The sequence below is a fragment of the Tauraco erythrolophus genome, chromosome 1, assembly GCF_009769465.1.
Source record: "Tauraco erythrolophus isolate bTauEry1 chromosome 1, bTauEry1.pri, whole genome shotgun sequence".
Classification (NCBI taxonomy): domain Eukaryota; kingdom Metazoa; phylum Chordata; class Aves; order Musophagiformes; family Musophagidae; genus Tauraco; species Tauraco erythrolophus.
In genome coordinates, this window is record NC_141465.1 from 61,338,337 (window position 1) to 61,359,454 (window position 21,118).

Consider the following 21,118-nt stretch of genomic DNA (forward strand, 5'->3'; position numbering starts at 1 on the left):
CTCCAAGTATTTCGGCTAGTTCCATTCTTTTGTTGGAAGTCTGAGTTCCCTGGTAAAAGCATACCTGTGCAAATACTGTAGCTCCTTTGGACTGAAGTACTTGCCAGGCTTCTTAAGGGTAGTGCATTAGGGTTTGGGTTTTTTTCTCCTCTGGCTTCAGTAAAGACGTACGACATAAATATTTTTAGTGTCAATCTCTATGGCATATAGGTGTCATTCTGGGTTCCTTTTATTTATACTGGTTTAAAATGTATCACCTAGTGACACTGTGTCATGTGATGGTAATAGATGATCAAAATATTTACTTCTTTTATTGCCAGACAAGAGAGAGCACAACCCCTCAAGCCAATCTGTCTGACTTCATTGCAACAGAGCATTTGTATTTCTAAATTGTTTCTATCTCTGCTGCATGGATAATCTCTGCACTGTAACTAAACTGTACACGTACAAAAGGGTAAAACTCAGTTGCAGTGTTTTCGTGAAGCTGTTTCTTCTCGTGGAGTGATAGCTACACAAAATTAATGGGATTTCATCATTATGGTTGGAGGCTCTAGTAACAACTGCGCTACGTGTTTAAACAAACGTTAGGGCTGAAGTTGTGTGGTTTTATGGTTGTTCCAGTTTGCTTCTGAGACAGAAAACAGCAAAGAACTTTGGAAGTTACTTGGTAGTTTAAAAACTTAAAAAATAAGAACAATATTGCTGGACCAAGATTGCTGAGGATTTTCTGATTAAAATTTTCTGATAAGAACGTCACAGTCAAAGTGATCAGTGAAGGGAAAGTGTGTGCTCTCCAGAATATTTTTCTAAGTATTGTGTTTAGAGAGGATGTTTTGAGTAAAGAGTATCAACTCTTGTTTCTGCATGTGAAGAGGAAAGAAATAAAATGTTCAGTAAAGATGCAACATAGGAGGGGTAAAAGAACAAAATGTTTAGTAAAGATGCAATGTTCAGAATATAAATTTTATAACATTTTTAGAAGAGTTTTAAAAATTGCTTAGAAGTAGTTTGGCTAATCCATCTGAAGGAATTTTGAGCATCCTGGGGAAGTTGTGATATGTATTGTTTACGAGGGAAACAAATACAATGACTGCATCAGATTAATTTGTTTGCAATCTATTGTGATTCACTCCTTGCTAATGAATATTCTAATTACTCTCAACAGTTATCCTGCTGTCCTTTTGAGGAACTGATTTGAAATCTATATAATTCAAAGAAAAGTCTCCAAATTACTAAGTGCCTTTTCCTTAATGCTTTTGTATAACTATCCAGGTAGTTAGACCTGAATGCAATGTCTCTCCTGTGAATTCCTTTAATTCTGTAATGCAACATTAAAACACACAGCAGGATCAGCCTGTGGAAGCTGCCAGAATGAGAGGGATCAGTAGCCAAAGTTACCTTTTTTTACCTGCCTGTAAGTCTTAGAATAAAATGCAGAATGCTTTTGGCTGAACCTTGGAAGTCTTTCAGCTTTCCTTTTCCTTCTGTCGAATTTATGGGCTTGATAAATTTGAGCCCAGGTGGCTCAGATCATATGCAAAAATCTGAGCATATTAATAAAATTGTTAGGTTTTAGGTGGCTTCAATGATCTGTATTTTTTCCAAGGCAGGGGGTTATATTTGCTACCTGTGGGGTCTGAAGAGGTTTAGATTAGTGAGGTTTAAACTGGTTGCATCTAACAATGAATAAACACAGTTGATGCTCAGAAGCATGGCAAGAACCAACACAGAGCGACTAGCAAAGTTTCCAAGACCAGCCCTGCAGAATTGTGTGACTGTTTGTTATTCACAGCACTTTTATAAGGTAGAGAAATACTTATTAAAACACAGTCACATAAATACAAGTGCTGACTTGTGGAAAAAGATTGATTCCAACACCTTAAAATGTTCTATTTCAGTTTCTGCACTGTTACATCTATGTGAATTTAGACTAAATCTACAGCAGAGAAATAAGGAGGAATCTATTGCTCTGGTCTGATAATATTGTAACAACAAGTGTAATGTAAAAAGCGCATAGTGGCAGAAACAAGTATGAGGGAATACATTTAGGGGAAGAAATATGATTTCCATGGAAGGAGGAATGCATTTAAAACCACAGACCAAATCAGATATACTCAGAAACAAAAATATGACAAAGAGGATAAAGCTCCAGTGGCATAGACCATATAATGGATGACTGTAGGTGGAATACTAAAAAAAAAAGTTAAATGCAGAATTTGCCTGAGCACAAACTCAGATTGTAGAGGAGAAAGAAATATCTAGCAGGCAGAAACCAACAGAAGAAGCCAGTGTTGGCCCTGAAAGGAGGGAAGCATATATGTTTAATTCTGGGTTGTATTTAGTCTTGCATCATAGCATTCTACATGAATCATTATTTTATTGTTTACTGGGAGAAACATACATCTCCTTTACAGGAGCACAACCCCATCAGAACCTGTAGAGTTCTAATAGCATCGAATTAGCTGAATCATAGAATGGTTTGAGTTGGAAGGGACCTTAAAGATCATCTAGTTCCAACCCCCCTGCCATGGGCAGGGAAACCCTCCACTACACCAGGTTGCTCAAACCATCATCCAACCTGGCCTTGAACACTTCCAGGGATGAGGCATCTATAACCTCTCTGGGCAACCTGTTCCTGTGCCTCACCACCCTCTCAGTGAAAAATTTCTTCCTTATATCTAATAGAACTCTCTTCCTTAGATCTAATCTAAATCTGTCCTCTTTCAGTTTAAATCCATTGCCCCTTGTCCTATCACTACATGCCCTTGTAAAAAGTCCCTCTCCAGCTTTCCTGTAGGCCCCCTTTAAGTACTGGAAGGCTGCAATAAGATCACCCCGGAGCCTTCTCTTCTCCAGGCTGAACAACCCCAACTCTCTCAGCCTGTCTTCATAGCAGAGGTGCTCCAGCCCTCAGATCGTCTTTGTGGCCCTCCTCTGGACTCGCTCCAGCAGCTCCATGTCCTTGTTGTGTTGGAGACTCCAGAGCTAAATGCAGTATTCTGGGTGGGGTCTCACGAGAGCAGAGTAGAGGGGCAGAATCACCTCCCTCGACCTGCTGGCCACGCTTCTTTGGATGCAGCCCAGGATACGATTTGCTTTCTGGGCTGCAAGCGTACATTGCCGGCTCATGTTGAGCTTCTCATCCACCAGCACTCCCAAGTCCTTTTCCTCAGGGCTGCTCTCAATCCATTCTCCGCCCAGCCTGTACTTGTGCTTGGGATTGCCCCGACCCACATAGCCCATTATTTGTAAATTGTCTGTCTGAGCTCAGTCCAGATTCTGAATCACACTGCAGAAGTATTTTAAAATGTGCGGCTCTTCTACTATGACTCTCTTCTAGAGAGTGCTTGCCCAGGCATGGACATGCCATAGATTGTGCCATAGGTGCATTAAAACTATGAATATGCTCTCATCCTAAGCACAATAGTAACTGTAGTTAAACATAAAACTGCATACTATCGCTGTCGTTGCAGGTTTTTATCGGTATCTTCTCCTTTTAATGCTTCCTTTCAGACAAAATTGAACATAATCTTCGAATGCAAGACTAAGCATATTTTAAATAAAACTGTGATGCTGATGTGGTACTGATAATGCTACCGTGATGATGTACAAACAGTCTGAAAGCAGCAACTACTTATACCAGGACAGTAACTTACACCCGCGTTTTGCCAGGTATCGAGGTGCCAAAGCAGAGCTTTACCTCTGCTTTTTGTCTTCTTTCTTCATCAGCCTACCTCATGAGCTCTTGCCTGTGCATCAGTCACACTTGGATCCTGATACTAGGATTTCCTCTTAGGAAACTCCAAAGTCTGAATCACAAAAGCACAGAGGTCTCCAACTACTATTTACCGACCTGTCACACTACTCAAACTACACCCTCAAAGTGGGCTTTTGTCTCCCTTTCCCATACTCCTGGGCCTTTACATCACTTTTTGGTGAGGCAGCCCATCAGAAGACGGCATCAGGCATCTCCGCAGACTGCAGAGGTGCAGCTTGTCGCTGTCATCCACCCAGTGTCATCAGACCCCACGCACATGGCTTCACATACTCTTGAGGTCCATGTTTTGGTTTCCAAATGCACACTGATGTGTGTGTGCAGTGTGAAGTACACACTTGAATAGAATTGAGACATGTAAATAGCTTTGTGGCTTTATCCCTAAGAGTACTTGGACAGGTCTCACACTTCAGATTCAGTTCAGATTTTCTGGTTTTAACACTATAAAATCATCTAGAATAAACACTTCGAGTCTTTCATTACTGACAATCAATGACAGCAACCAATGAATCAGATCAACATTAACTAGGCAACTGATGCTTCTAAATATAATTAATATCTTTTTTAATAAATTAGAAAAATTCTGATTAATTTATTCTGATTGATTCCCATTAAAATTTGAACCATTTATTTGATGAGAGCTTTGGTAAGGAGTTTAAGATCATAAGTAATTTAGAAGCCAACATCCTAACAGTACCCATGCACCTTTGGAAAAAAAAAGTTCCCGTTGCCTACTTTTTAATATAAATTGTAGTTTATTTTAGGACTTTCTGTGAAAGGTTAATGTTAAATGATGAGCTGTGGCTGAGTGGTTCTTGAGGCAATCAGTTGTAAACTGTCTTAGATTGCGTCTGAACATAGAGTGTTTCCTTCCCTAGGATCAAGGTAAACGATCCAGATGCATCCTGACTGTGCATTGTGCACATAGGTGCACACGTTCCCTGGTGTGCAGGTTTTGACTGGGGTAGAGTTAATTTTGTTCACAGAAGCTACTATGGGGCTGTGTTTTGGATTGGTGCTGAAAACGGTGCTGAAAATGCAGAGATGTTTTAGTAGCTACTGAACTGTGCTTACGCAGAGTCAAGGTCTTTTCTCCTGCTCACACCATCTCACCAGCGAGTAGCCTGGGAGTGCACAAGGAGTTGAGAGGGGACACAGCCGGACAGCTGACTCCAACTGACCAAAGGGATATTCCATACCATATGACATCACACTAAACAATAAAAGCTCGGGGAAGAAGAGGAAGGGGGGGATGTTTGGAGTGATAGCGTTTGTCTTCCCGAGTAACTGTTACGTGTGATGGAGTCCTGCTTTCCTGGAGATGGCTGAACACCTGCCTGCCCATGGGGAGCAGTGAAGGAATTCCTTGTTTTGCTTTGTTTGCATACGTGGCTTTTGCTTAATGTATTAAACTGCCTTTATCTCAATCCATGAGTTTTCTCACTTTTACTCTTTTGATTTTCTCTCATCCCACCAGAGGGGAGTGAGCGAGCAGCTGGGTGGGGCTGAGTTGCCAGTTGAGGTTAAACCACGATACCTCCACTTGTTGTTACTCAATTTGAAACAAATCAGTTGTGTGTGGTGCAGGAAGAGAGTCATAATACACTCCATTTATGGCACCAATCATTCTTACCCAGCTGGACTGAGTTGAGATAATGAACTACTAATTAACTACTCAACTCAAGGTACCGATCCTGCCTACAAGAGGCAGGCCATTTCCTCCTGGCTGCGGAAGATGCAACAGTGTCCTTGGTGCCGCAGCCCAGGCTGGTGAGCGACAACTGGTGACCCCGACGTGATACATCCATGAGACCCTGGGAAGCCCCGACTCCCTCGCCGAGCCGAGAGCCCGAGCAAAAGGAGCCCGAGCCAAAAGAGCCGGAGCCAGCACTGGAGCTGGGAGCTCGAGCGAGAGTCCTTCGGAGAAGAAGGTAAAGCCGCAAGCCCCGATGTGGTATTCGTGGGAGGGAAGCGTGCTGGAGTTGGATGAATGGGCTGGGTCTCTGCTCACCCATAAAGCCTTTGTGAAAATAAAAATGGTAAAACAAAAAGGGGGAATTATGGCACCAATCATTCTTACCCAGCTGGACTGAGTTGAGATAATGAACTACTAATTAACTACTCAACTCAAGGTACCTATCCTGCCTACAAGAGGCAGGCCATTTCCTCCTGGCTGCGGAAGATGCAACAGCGTCCTTGGTGCCGCAGCCCAGGCTGGTGAGCGACATCCATTTTTCATATCACTCAGGTAAACAAGCCAGTGTTTTATTCAAAAGACAGATTCTCTCTTCCCTTGGCCTTTTATTAGCCCTTCTCTGCATCTTCTCCAGTTCAAGTTTTTGAGGAAAGATATCCAGCGCTTCAAGGTGTATTTTAGGTGAAATTTTAACTGATGCCTTGTGCAGTGGCACTGCGACTTCCATCGCCTGGCGCACAATGGGATCACAATAGCATCTTTCACATACGCATTTCACTGATAGCTCATAGCACTCTTGCAACCACTCAGCTGCAAACAGCTTCATCTTCCATGCTTCCTACCTGATGAGCAGCTAACATCATTGTTGCTCTTAGTCCCTAGGCACATGACTTTCCAATTCTGTTTTCCCTGATTTCAAACCACTGCATCCTCCTTGACTGAAAGGAGACCTTAACTAAGTAGGAGTAACTGGAGTGTGTCTCGAACATCTGACAGTCGATGAAATTGTAGCATTATAAAAGGCAGGGGCGAATTTCCTACGGGTTTCGGTGTAATTTGTATTTGTCGTTACTAGAAACACCCAAATGACATTACATTTCATAGTCATTTGAAGAATATTCCTGCAAAGGAACGTCAACCAATTCTGAAAACACGACGTATGTAAAATAAATTCTTGTACTCAAAAAAAAGCAATATTACCTACTGATATTTTAAAAATAAATTTTAATTAAACTAGCCTTCTAGAATTCATAGCCTCAGGTAAAAGTTTTAAAACAACAGCCCCAAGTAGTGACTCTTCATGTATTTCATATGGCTTGTGAATGATCAGCAAATTGCTTCTTCGAAATGGTGACATTAACCATAAACTAGTAGCTTTTTAAAGCCTAGATAGGGTAGCTGTGTTACTGGAAATATCAGTTAGTGTGACATGAAGACACTGGATGTTTCTCTCATGTACAGTAGCATGGAGATAGGATTTAAAGCCTTCATGCCTGCACATACAAAGGCATGTATAATCTGTGTATCCGGTAGGAAAGATAAAGCCTTTATATTTGTATTTAGTTAGCTATATTATCAAGGACTCACTTCATGAATCCATTTGGAATATTTCTACCATGTCGTGTTACTTCAATAGTAATACGTGCATCAATAATTCTAGCAAAGGCCTTTTCTAAGCATAAAATAAATCAGTCCACTGGGGAGCGGAGTCTGAATTCAGAGAAAGTCAATTCTTTTATTAATGTAAATGCATTTGTTACAGTTAGTTGTAAAAGATAACCAATCAACCATGTTTTTCAAATGCATCAATTTCCATCATTACGACCAGACTTCTAAGAGCTTTTTTCCCAGTATAGCTTCAGATGTTTTAAAGTGCTCAGCATCCTGCAGCTTCTACTCTGAAGGCGAGCTACTGGATTTGGGACCATGTAGAAAAGCTGACCATACAGGAGCAAAGTCTTTGTGAGATGAACCTGGACAAACGTGAAAGAGATGATGTAAAAATAGGTTATATCCTGAAGTACAAATCACGCACACATTTTGTTTCTGACTTTGAGATATGGTCTGCTTTTGTTGTTGTTTCATATAATGAATGATTTGGTAATTCTGTTTCTGCTAGTGGCTGATAATTACAATTCTATTGAGAAAAAGATACAAACTTCTTATAGTTGTGTCAGAAACTAGCTAATTGTGTAGAAAAGGTATCTGTTTGCATAAATAGGAACAGAGTGAAAATTCACTGTATCACACTAAGGTGGATGAATAATTATTTTCAGATTGTTCACTGATTTATATTGGAATGCAGTATGGTTTTAGGTGCATGTTTCTCATCTAGCAGAATTGGAACTATTTACATACAGGTTTTGTACCATATAGAAAATTCGATATTTGGTTATGAGCAGAGCAATTTTGTCTACATACTGTGAAAAAAATCATATCGTTTCATAGTGAAACAAACGTTCTTAAAATGTCAACTGCTAATAGAATTTGTCTGTGGATTGATTAGATATTTTAAAGTCAAATGTTTCCTTCCTTACTGGCACAATCTGTGCTCTGTGCATGAGACATAGTAAGCTACCCAACTTTGCACTTGGTGCGAGTAGTGCGACTTCTTGATTTGTTTGAGATTATCTTACTCTTGCAACAGTTGTCAAGAGTTCAGTTTTTCCCAGTCAAATCACCCTAGAAGCCCGTCACACCCTCTTTCTGCAACAGATTTTTGTAACCCCAAGAGTGCAGGGACTCTCCAACTTGCAGAGCAGCAGCTGCCCAGGGACAGGGCAGACAGCGATCTGTCAGAAGTACGGATGTAAAGCTGGCAACTGTCGCCTTGCACAGCAGCAAGACCCTGCAAGTCAGGCGGACAGCGTTGCCTGCCCGAGGCTTGTGCGGCGGTGGGGTGGTAGTGGCAGCCAGCTGGGTGGCAGCGATTTGTCCCTGGGCACGGCAGCAAGTCCAAGAGCTCTGCTGTCAACAACTGACCCAAAATCCGGGGCTACGCACGTGGGTGAGAATGGTGCAGAGGCTGCAGGAGGGGCTATGGCATTGGCGGTCCCAGTTTGAGAAGATGGACGTAATTGGGTGGAGAATCGTGTCACAGGGGAGTTATAGTTAAAGACTTATGTCTCCTGACATGGACTAGAAATCTACGTAATTGTTGTGTTGCGTTAAAAAGGATAAATGCACCACTTCAGGGGGGGTTTTAACCAATTTAAAAATCTTTCAACATGTAAAAACCACTGAAATAAAATGTAAATGGTGTTGCAGTTGGAAAATAAGGTCAAGAATATTACCCCTATCAATCAATATAAACTGGAAAGAATGCAGTTCTGACTTTGAGCGCCAAACTAATTTAAATTTCACATAGACTAAATATATCTGTCATCTTCAAACAATATTTTCACTTGGAATAATGTAACTCTTGTGTTTATTTGCTAACTTCTCAACTATAAAATAGATATTTTAGCTATCTATCTGATTCATTGCCATGTCATTTGCTTCAAAGACTTTTTACCTCTACTTCACAGAAATCTAATTCTTTCGTGTTCTTATTCATGCTATGCATATAGAAGTATCGAAAGGTAATAATTAGATGCATCTGCTTACATTTGCCAGGAGCAGATGTTAGACAAATTAAAGTGAGAATAACTATCACTCAAGATCATTAAAGAAGTGACTCTATAATAATTTCTGAACTTTGACAGGCAGTTAAATATTCTACATTGGCATATTTATGCTATTTGCAAAAATCTCATGTATAAAATTATCTTCATATGCAGTTGAATCAAAAATGAATTGTATAAGTGTTCCAGGTCACAACTTCTACTTGCTTTCTCCCTGGAATGATAAGTTGTTAGCCCCGACAGCAGTGCTTATTAACACCACAGGACAAGTGCATCAGCTCATGAACGACGCACCGGAGTCCGAAATGACTTAATAGCATCAATATCCAAGAAGATAAAGGCAATGAGAATGACCTTATGACCAGAAGTCCATCTTTCTTGGTATACTGTTTCCAACTGTGGGCAATGGTGAAGGCTCAAGAAGAGTATAAAAGTAGGATGAGACTAAATTGTGGTATTTCTTTGATATTCTCCCAGCATCAAACTATGAAACTGCTCAGGGGCTTCCTGGGACCTCTGCATATTTTTGGTGTCAAGCAGTGGGTATGAACTGCCCAGTTTGAACATGCACATCCATACATGTATGCCTGTGTCGTGGTTTTAGGCCGATCCAGCAACTAAACTCCATGCAGCCACTCTCTCACTCCAGTAAAACGGAGAGGAGAAAAATGTAATAAAAGAACTGACGGTCGAGACAAGAACAGAGGGAGCACCCACCAACCACGGTCCCAGGAAAAACGGACTCAGCTCTCTTAAAGCAAACCTATTTATTAACAGTTACTTAAAAGAATAAAGCAAAACCAGTTACTTAAAAGGATAAAAAGAAAACAAGGCCAGATCTTAAAACAACACCTCTCAACCCCGTTTCCTTTTCTTCCCGGCTCTACCTCCTCCTCACAGCGGCGCAGGGGGGCAGGGAATGGGGGAGTGCAGGTCAGTTCATTCCATGTTGTTACTGCCGCTTCTCTCTTAAAGGAGGAGGAGTCCTTACATCATTTTCCCGTGCTCCAGTGGATTCCCTACTCACGGGGAAAATTCACAAACTTCTCCGGTGTAAGTCCTACCCTCAGGATGCAATCCTTCCCCATCAGATTGCTCTGGTGCGGGCTTTACCACAGTCTCAGATTCTTAGGGAATTGTTGCCACTCGCTCCGGCGTGGGTCATCATATAGACTTTAAATGCATCTCCATACAGACTTTAAATGCGTCACTACCTGTGCCCATGATTCACAACTGTCCTCAGGCTCAGGCATCTCCTTTAAACAAAACACCTCGCCTCCGACAGAGGTCATCCCACAGACTCTAGATGCATACCGTCCTCAGGCCCAGGCATCACTTCTCCGACGTGGCTTCTCCACCGGCCGCGAGTGGGTCTCTGCTCCACCAAAGACTGCCATGGCTGCAAGGGGGCCGCTTGCTGTCTCGCCACCGCTTGCAGGGGAAACTCAGCTCCGGCACACCTCGTCTCATTCCATCTTTACTGACCTGGTGTCGGTGTGGCCGTTTCTCTCAGATCTCAGTCCTCTCTGGGAGAACTCGGCCCGGTGGGCACCCCAGGAGCGGGGCTCTCCCCGAGTTCCCCAAGCGTCTCCGCCGCCGCCATCCTCAGCGGGTGGCACTGGCCCGGCCTAGGCCACCGCCCGGCCGGGCGCTGGGGGGAACGGGGGCCGTGCCTCCCTCCCTTCTCCTTGCTCCTGGGCAAAGGCACACCTTTCCCGTTCCCTTGTCCCAACATAAAAAGGACAATTCGCAGAGGCGCCGATTGGCTCAAACCCCAAGGGGGATGGGAGTCCGATCTGATGGGCAGCTCCTGCCACCAGAACCTCCCCCCACACATCAAACCATGACAGCCTGAAAATAAAGTATCCTTTCATTTGTTTTGAGCCTGACATCTGATAATTTCTTTTGCTGCTCTCTGTTTCTCACAAGTGAGGATCTGTGAATAGCTCTGGGCCTCCTCCACAACGTTATTAGAGATATCTGCAATGTATCTCTTAGTTACTTCTTTTTTGGGCAGAAATGTCCAGTGTGTTTAGTCTGTCTTTATGAGAGACGTTCCGTGCCTTTCTTTTCTTAACTGCCCTTGCTGCAGTTCCTGGTATCTTGCTGTGCTCTGTCCTGTTAGGAACAGGGACCAGAACTGCATGCAGTATTCAATAGGTAAGGAAGTAGACTAAAATGATGCAGTGCAATGATTTTTCATTTTTTTCCGTTTCTTTTCCAAACAGTCTTAACATTCTGTTTGCTTATTTTGACTTTACAGAATATTGAACTGATCGCTTCATAAAACTGCTGATTGATATCTCAACCTTTTTTTTTCTGGGTGGTCACAGTTAGCTCAGAACCTACCACTTGGTCCATAGTTAGGGTTGGTTTTCCCCATGCAGTACTGTGCATCAACATTGAATGTTCTCTATTTTATCGCTTGGGTGTTCAGAATGCTGCTGTCCTTCTGCACTTCCTCACACTCACATCTTTAATTATTATTATTCTGGGAAATGTAGCAAATATAAACACCCTAATGTGCATACCCTATCTGTGCTGTTTACGAGGATGATGACCTGAATGGAGTCCCGCACAGATCCCCGTTCAGGTCTGCAAGTGACCTCCTGCTGTTGTGAAAAATGACTGCTAGGCTCTGTTGTTTGTTTGTTGTCTTTTACCTGGCCATTAATCCGTGGTAGTAAATGCTTTCTTGTTCTACGAGGCTTGCTTTAAGACTGTTTGATGATTTTTCAAAAGTGTTTATGTCTTTAGCAAATTATTACTTATGTGTTTTTGGCTTGCTTTTCTATGTTTATCTTATCTATTTTTTCTCCTTTGGGTGTGACTTATTTGAAGTACATCTTTTTAGTTCTAATAAAATGATTTAGCTGCAATTTTAAACATTCTGGGTTTTGTTTATTTGTTACACAACAGTTATTTTTGATATACTGAAGTTCATATTATGATGACTATAAACAACCTCTTCTCCAACTAGGAAACTAGCTGCCTCATTTTTATACAATATACTTTTTGAAATTGAATACTATTTTAATGTCATTTTAAACTTTTCTCGGTTTTAAAAGGTGATTTCCCGATTCCGTCGGGGTTATGGAGCAGTTGTTCAGTCACAGCATTTTGACCCATGTCTTGCACATTGCTCAGAACCAACTCAAGAGTGTCTTCCCTTGTTTCAGCTTTCACCAAAAGCTCATCCATGAATCAGTCATTTGTGGTGTCATTTAGTCTCTGCATCACACCTCGACCTGACATTTACCCAGTCTATGTGGGGGTGATTGAAGTTTCTGATTACTAATTTGTTTTTTTGCTGTCTCTTAAATCTTTCTTGGCACCGCACTGACACCATTGTCGTTCTGATTAGGCCTGGCATCTTAATCCATAGAGATAATGTGTAACATTCAATACAGTTAACTATCTGGTTCAAAGCTTGCTTTATCGTGCACTAGATCCTTCTTTATCTTGCCCATGTAGTTTGGTTTGTGTTACAGGTTTCCAGTGCTTTCTTTCCATCAAGTCTCTGATGTTCCTATTTAGGTCAGTATTCTCACTTAAAACTAGGTATCCGGATTCATTCATCTTATTTAAAACCTTCTAGCATTTCAATAGTAGCATGTATGCATTTGATCTGGCTGCTTGTTTTTCTGTGCTATCTTTAAATGATATTTTTGGGTGCAAAATGAGCTTAACTCATGTCCTAAATGAGTTGTACCAGCTTCTGTCTTATATTTTTCTCAAGGATATAAAGACTTTATAATTTCACCTCTCTATGGTTCATTCCCCCAAGCCAGATTTTCTTCTGTTGGCTTTCCTATAGTCTTTAATTCAATCCCCTCCTTTGGTAACCTTCCTGGTTTTTGGTCCCAGCAGCTTTACCTAAATCCTGTTTTTGCTGTACAGACTTTGTACAAACTTTGTCCATTTCCTGATGAATCTAACCTCTCCATCCATATGCCATTGTCTGAAAGATTGTCTCCAGCCAGCACAAAAAAGCATTGCTGGAGCAAGAGCAGAGGTAGATGATCAAGGATATAATTTTCGTATTTGAGGAGGCCATCTGATTATCATAACTGAGGTGCTCTGCAGAGTACTAATCTCTGATTGAAAGCAATGGTATATAACGTAGCTTGCTCATGCTCCTTTACTCATCCACATTTTGTTCACCCAAAGGCCTCGTGGGGAAAATGATTTCTTGCCTCTTAAATGCACTTTGCTGCTGCTGAGGTATTTGACAATAGTAGACGAATTAGGTAAGAAATTGAGCAGTGATTATAGACTGTACCTGTGGTAGGGAAGACTCCGATTCTTTAAATAACTGGAATGGTCTTTATTCCTGAATTCAAGGAGTGCCTTTGAAATCAGTGTGTCTACCTGGCACAGATTTATATGAGTAATTTTGCTGCAGCAGAAGCATTACATACAGTAGAGTAACTGTCTAGTGAAGGAAAAACACTTTGTGTAAGGAAGGTATATAAAATGAATTTTAAGTTCTCAATGTTTTCACCAAATTTCCAAGGAAATAAAAATATTTGCCTTCTGTCCTTCCAGTTGGTACCACACTGGGAGGAATGTCAAAGACAAGTAGTCCCTTCTACATTCAAATACTTGAAGCGAACATACTGCAGAATACATTCACAATTTTTCATTTTCAGAGGTATCTTGTATTGCACGTATGCATTCATGTCCGAAAATAGCCTACGATAGCCTTAAGGAAAGTATTGTTACTGTACAGACATTATAGAACTGTAGAATCACAGAATAGTTTGAGTTGGAGGGGACCTTAAAGATCATCTAGTTCCAACCATCCTGCCATGGGCAGGGACACCTTCCCCTAGATCAAGTTGCCCAAAATCTCATCCAACCTGGCCTTGAACAGTTTCAGGGATGGGGCATCCACAACTTATCTGGGTAACCTGTTCCAGCATCTCACCGTCCTCACAATAAAGAATTTCTTCCTAATGTCTAGTCTAAATCTACCCTCTTTCAGTTACCCCTCATCCTATCACTACACTCCCTGATAAAGAGTTGTTCTCCATTGTTCTTGTAGGCCTTTCTTGGGTACTGGAAGGCTGCTAGAAGGTCTCCCCGGAGCCTTCTCTTCTCCAGGCTGAGCAACCCCAACTCTCTCAGCCTGTCTTCATAGGAGAGGTGCTCCAGCCCTCGGATCATCTTTGTGGTTTCTGAGCATGTCTGTATCTGTCCTGTGCTGAGGACCCCAGAGCTGAGTACAGTACTCCAGGTGAGGTCTCACCAGAGCCAAATAGAGGGGCAGAATCACCTCCCTCAACCTGCTGGCCATGCTGCTTCTGATGCAGCCCAAGATATCATTGGCTTTCTGGGCTGTGAGCACACATTGCCGGGTCATGTCCAGCTTTTCATCTACGAGTACCCCCAAGTCCTTGTCCTCAGGGCTGCTCTCAATCCATTCTCTGCCCAGCCTGTACGTGTGCTTGGGATTGCCCCAACCCACATGCAGGACCTTGCACTTGGCCTTATTGAACCTCATGAGGTTTTTGCAAAGGAGAAAGTAACCAACACATTATCCACTGTAGGACCGGTTTTGCTCTAAGTATCCTGAGTAGATTCAAACGCCTGGGAGTTCTCACTGTCATTGGAGAACTCTGCTTTAAAATGTCCAGCTACAGAAACTGGAAGTTTTGAAGATGTGTGACTAAATACATGTTTTATGTCAGTTGTTTAGACCATCCTATTTGCGGCTTCAGGAGTCAGGCAGCGTTGCAGTTTGAAACCTTCCTCATCTTTCTTTATGCAGTGACGCATTTTAATTCCCTGATTACAAAAGATATTAGCAGATCTTTGCAGGGTGTTCAGATCATGTGCAGATGAGTTGACACTCCCTTAGCAAGACATTTCCCTTTAGAATCACTCACAGCCTAATTTTTTAAAGGGCACTGGCAGGGGACAGGCTCTTTCCACTTCTTTTGCAAGTCTCTGTAAACCAAGAGGTTTGTGTGGGGGTTGAACATCACGTATCCATTTTCTCTGGATGCAGTGTTTGACTTTTTTTTACTCATTTATTTATTTTGCGCTTTACCGAGTTTTACGAGCACGGCCGTGTCACAGGATGAGTTTATCCTGATGGTAGTACTGAGTTTTTAGTAAATGCATTGTTTCCCCTTTGACTTAGCACGTGTCCTAGTTTTGCTACTGCAAAATGTAAAGATGGATTTAGCGTTACTGATAGAGCAGAAGGGCGAAGTGAGGGAACTGGCAGCGTCCGTGACGTGTCTGGAGGGAAGGCAATAGGCTGCACGGGGCATTTCACTGACCGCCTCTCTGGCTCTTGGCTGTTGCAGAGAAATAGCTTCTAGTTTTTTTCCTAACTCAAATATGAACACGTAATATCCTGGTCCCAATGAACGGACAACCCCGGAGGAAGGGGGAGCCCTGGGGGGCTATAGAGCTAGCGAGGTCTGAGGATGCCCTCCAGGTCTGGCACACCCAAACGGACTGGGCTGCAATACTGAAACATACACCACTCATGTTTCAAAGTACATGTTTTAAAAGCATTGGATGGTCAATGTGTTCTCCTCACTCTGTTTCTCAAAGGGCATTTTGTTTGTAGTGTCTATCTTGAATAGGATTTCCTCTAAGAATATCTGGTGGTTCGGATAATCGCAGACAGAGTAGAAATTTGGGTGTCAGTCTTGCTGCTCTACTGCCAGGGAGACTGTCTGGCTCCCAGAGTCAGCAAGTGAACAGGTTTGGAGGTGAGAAAATTTAAAAATTTCTCCCGACAGTAAATATTCCTTTTTTTAACCAAAGAGTGTGGATGTGAACAGATAGGTATTTCAGTTTTCATTCAAGGGCATGTTTCCCTTAGTTCTCTGTTCCTAAATGTATGTTTGGATGTTTTTTTTCTTAACTGTGGAGTGATTAAAAAAAATCGTAAGAGTTCTGGAGTGCCTTTAGAAAGGTCTTTTTACAATTCTGTGGTGGCAAAAAGACTGTAGACTTTTCAATCTGAAATATGTGTTTACCGAAAATTGTTTTGAATGGTTTTCATGTTAAATCACAGCAAACAAGAGGGGCATGGAACTATATATTTATGGTCACAGTATCGACACCACATCTGTGTATGCCCAGCTCTGGAGGCTTTTAACTACCTCCATCACTGCTGTCCTGGAACACCTAGCGGATACTAGAAGAATTATGCATGTCCTAGTCTAAGAAATAGGAAGACCTGAACAAACATGACAAATAATATCAATTTATAGGGCTTTCTTTGAGTTCTGCTTTTCCTTCCAGATTTTTATTGATAATTCAAGTCATGATAAAGAGACATAGAAGTTTGTATATTTATGGGTAGAACAAAGTAGAAGTGTGAGAAGTCCTTCATTCTCTAAAAAGAGTGCTTGGTAGATCCCAAATTTTTAGCCTCTGTTCACATCTCATAACTGAAAAAAAGAAATCCCATAGCTTTAAGATTTTAGGGCACTAGCTCTTTTTTCCAACTCACTCGTGGCACATCCCACTACTGTGTAGGAGGCACAATCCATTAGTTGTGAGTTCCCATCTCTCTAAGGTCAGCTGCCTCAATTGTGAGAATCAGCTGATAGCTGATAAAGGTTGATTTTTTCCTTCCCTGTAGGTTGTTAGCAGGTTTTCAATTAGTGCAATTAAATGTACCTGTGTTCTTGAGGTCCTGTCAGCTCTAAAATAAATAAATTTGTGCTTCATGAAGCAAGTTCATTGCCTCTCTGAGCCTAGGATTATTTTTCTTACTTGTAAGTGTTGTGGGTTTTTTTTTTTTTTAAGATTTTTGGTGAGGTTTTTTTCTGATAATCTCTTTTAGAGTTTTCAAGTATAGCATCTAAACATTTGACATTTCTATTTCAATTTCTCTTTTTCGGGAGGCCTGCATCAGATGTTGAATTTTATGTTCTATTTGTCCATCACCAAGTGGATTTTGATTGCAATTTGCCACGTAATCTTTGGATAGATCTTCAGAGGTGTAGTGAAGGACCATACTTCTTTTAGCTAGCTTTCTGCCATCAGATCAGACTGTATGATACCCTTGATGTGTAAAGGTGTATGTTAGTTTTCCTTTGATTGATCCTTTGGTAATAGAAACTCCTGATTACTGAGAAGCCTGTGGTGTTATATATTATCATATAATATGATACTTTCAATCAGAAAAGGAATATTTAAGTCTTCCCTCAGCATCCCCATCCATCAGGGATTAAATAGCCCAGACTGACTTCTTGCTGTCCTGACTTATGTTCCTGAACTGAAATATTTGCAGGAACTTTTTTCTTTCTCTCTCCATATTCGCCTACCAAAGCTCAGCCTAAGCACCTGCTTCCTTGTCAGCTGGTGTCCTCTGATGTTCAGATGAAAGAACACCCCAAGAGTGGGAAGGCATCCCAGTCAGTCTGTTGTGGGCAGAGGAACACATACAGAGAAAAGCCAGTACCCAGCTTATGAAGAGTAAGCTCCGATGGCTGTGACAGAGAGGTGCTGTGGGGCAGTACCCACTGAGGGTGCCTGGCTGCTCCCTTCATTCCTATTGAGTAGCTTCTCTTGCAGTGACCATCATCTGTCCCTGAAAAGCTGGGGAGAAGCTGCTTTGACTGGTTGCTATGTCAACCATGCTCCTTTTGCCTGCAGAAAGCTGAGCGCTGGTTGGTATGGCAACCCTCCTGGAGCACCCAGAGATGCTCAGTGGGGGACAGGCTCTTTGAAGAAGGCACCATGGTTGCAGTGGAGATGGAAACTCTTGCGCCAAAGGGTATGAGAGGGCAGGAAATACCCCTTCAACTGTACATTCATTTGGAAAACTTTATTTTGTAGCATCAAATGGGTTCTTGGAGGCTAAATGTTTCCTTATATCTATTTATAACACCATCCTTGTGTGAATGTAGAGTAGTTTAGTAGAGGAGGAAAAATATCGTGGTAAATTCGTACAAAGGATACCAAGACAACATGGACATGTGGAGAGTCACACTGAAATCAGTGTAATTGAGCTGCTTTAGCATTGCGTTTTGTTAACTGAAGAATATTTTTGCCATGTGCTTGGGAAAATATGGGCCATATTTTTAACCTGTCACTGTTGTAGGGTTTTTGAGTGGTGTCAGAGAGAAGCCCGAGTCAGGATTTTAAAGATGAGATGAATCTTTACTATAACAGCAGGTAGACCAACAAACATCAGAGGAAGGTGCTTTAGTGAAGTAGGATGAATGTGTGTGTGTCTGTGTGCGTGCGCATGTCTCCTTCACTCAGGTTGCTCAGGAACTACTTGTGACACCAGAGAGGTTCCGATTAGGCAGTTTTCTTGTAAAAGACTTCACAGAACAATAGACTTTGGTAATTTTCTCCATTCACTGACGATTAAGTACGTAGTGTATGGCAAATCAAAATGTCAACAGGTAAAATATAATGTAATTTTTTTCTTTAGTAAAGTTTTTCTTTAATATGAAAGTTGCTGAAGCTTTTAGAAGATTTTGAATGCTGAGAAAAATGTTTAACTGATAATTTCATACAACTGAATAGTTTTGCTGCTAAATTCTGACTTCCTAAGGTTAGCCTTTCTGAATATACATTTTTATTAAATTCATATTTAGCTATGTGAATTAATGTGTGCATGAATCTATTTCTCAGGTCATTTCTGTACATGATGGGGGACAGATTTATAGCTATTTCATTAAAGCATAGAATTCATGAGTTTTGCTTTGCACCTCACTTTGAGCTTATCAGTGAGATCAAGTGCACCCTCAGCAAGTTTGCAGATGAAACCAAGATGTGTGGTGTTGTGGACACGCTGGAGAGAAGGGATGCCATCCAGAGGGACCTTGGCAGGCTGGAGAGGTGGGCCTGTGAGAACCTCATGAAGTTCAACAAGGCCCAGTGCAAGGTCCTGCGCATGGGTCAGGGCAATCCCAAGCACAAGTACAGGCTGGGCGGAGAATGAATTGAGAGCAGCCCTGAGGAAAAGGACTTGGGAGTGCTGGTTGATGAGAAGCTCAACATGAGCTGGCAATGTATGCTTGCAGCCCAGAAAGCAAATCGTATCCTGGACTGCATCCAAAGAAGCGTGGCCAACAGGTCGAGGGAGGTGCTTGTGAGACCCCACCCAGAATACTGCATTTAGCTCTGGAGTCTCCAACACAACAAGGACATGGAGCTGCTGGAGCGAGTCCAGAGGAGGGCCACAAAGACGATCTGAGGGCTGGAGCACCTCTGCTATGAAGACAGGCTGAGAGAGTTGGGGTTGTTCAGCCTGGAGAAGAGAAGGCTCCGGGGTGATCTTATTGCAGCCTTCCAGTACTTAAAGAGGGCCTACAGGAAAGCTGGAGAGGGACTTTTTACAAGGGCATGTAGTGATAGGACAAGGGGCAATGGATTTAAACTGAAAGAGGACAGATTTAGATTAGATCTAAGGAAGAGAGTTCTATTAGATATAAGGAAGAAATTTTTCACTGAGAGGGTGGTGAGTCACAGGAACAGGTTGCCCAGAGAGGTTATAGATGCCTCATCCCTGGAAGTGTTCAAGGCCAGGTTGGATGATGGTTTGAGCAACCTGGTGTAGTGGAGGGTTTCCCTGCCCATGGCAGGGGGGTTGGAACTAGATGATCTTTAAGGTCCCTTCCAACCCAAACCGTTCTATGATTCTATGATTATTGGGAAGAATGTAACTCAACCATCAGTGCTTCAAGAATAGCTCCTTTACTACAGCAGCCATATCTGATTTTTGAAATTATGTGAAAAAGTGAAGGAAGGGACCTTGAAGTCATGCAGAGACTAAGGCATGGGTTTTTCAATTAATATTTTTATCAACTGAATGAATATTTACTTTATCAATTCATCAAAAATAAGTAATCCAAAAGCTGATGGTAATAATCACATTTGTGTTTTAGTCAAGAAAACAAGGATGTGAATTTACATCCAAATACAACTCTAAGACAGGAATCTGCATTTCAGGTAGATATAAGGCTGTCCTCCCAAGTGGTAGACTAGTTCTTTTTTGCATAAGTTTTTCCAATAATTTTCAATACATTTATTTATTTTGCATAAATTATTTATTTTGCTTAACTGCCATATTGACAGTATTGCATCATAATTATTAAATATAGTGTTCTATCTAGCAGTCATTTTGAAGAAACACAACGTTTTTACAGCTAATGGAAAACTTTGACATCCTTGATACATAACACACTAAGACTGTAAACAGTGATAGCCAATTTTAGAGCATTATTGCTGCTATAATGCTGTTAATTTTATTTTCATGAGGAAACTATATTTTTTAATTTTTCTTTCCTTTTATTGAGTGCAGGAGAGAAAAGCTAAAGATAATAAACCCTGTAATAGAAAACAAATTATTGCTTGCTTTTAGTATCACAGCATGTTAGTATTTATAGTTCATTAGTCCTATAGTCAGTGCATTAGATACTGTAGAGTAGCAGACTATAATACATTCTGCCTGTCTGAAGTGGCTTTGCAGTTAAATCATCATTGTGCTTCCTACGTGGCATGTTCAGTCTGTGAAGAGACAAATATATAGAAAACACTCAAAAATTTCTTTGTACATGCTTAGCCTAATATAATATTTGTGTCTATAATTCTTGCTTAAGATGTTTTGAAGTCACAGCTAATACACACAAAGAAAGCAGATATATTATGCTGTGTTCAAGTTACGATATAGACCTCTCTACCACTGTGTAAATTCCTTCCCAAGTATTATCTACTGTTTGGGCTTTTTCTTTTTTTTTTTTTTTATTCTTTCCCCCCCCTCAGGGAAAACTGTGTCAAAAAACCACAAGCACACCTCTCTGTGTGCCTTTTCTTACGTTAGTGGCATCGTCGTTAGTGGCATCGTCACAGTGCTAGAAAGTCAGGGATGCTCATCACCATTCTTTTATCCTTGTAGGATGTTCCATGGTCTTTGAATACACAAAAGAAAACTCATGTTGCCTGTACAGCCAAGCTTTTCCCATTTTTGAGGACATTTCTCCTGTACTTCAGAAGCACTGTGTTTGTCTTTCTGTCAGGGCTTTGAGTGATTTT

The 21,118-nt window shown here is 41.5% G+C and overlaps 1 protein-coding gene across 3 annotated transcripts in view; it reads left to right on the forward strand.

Annotated features, from left to right (window-relative positions):
* GABRB3 (gamma-aminobutyric acid type A receptor subunit beta3) overlaps positions 1-21,118 on the forward strand; it is a 205,013-nt gene that overhangs the window by 147,009 nt on the left and 36,886 nt on the right. The gene's annotated exons all lie outside the window — the stretch shown is intronic.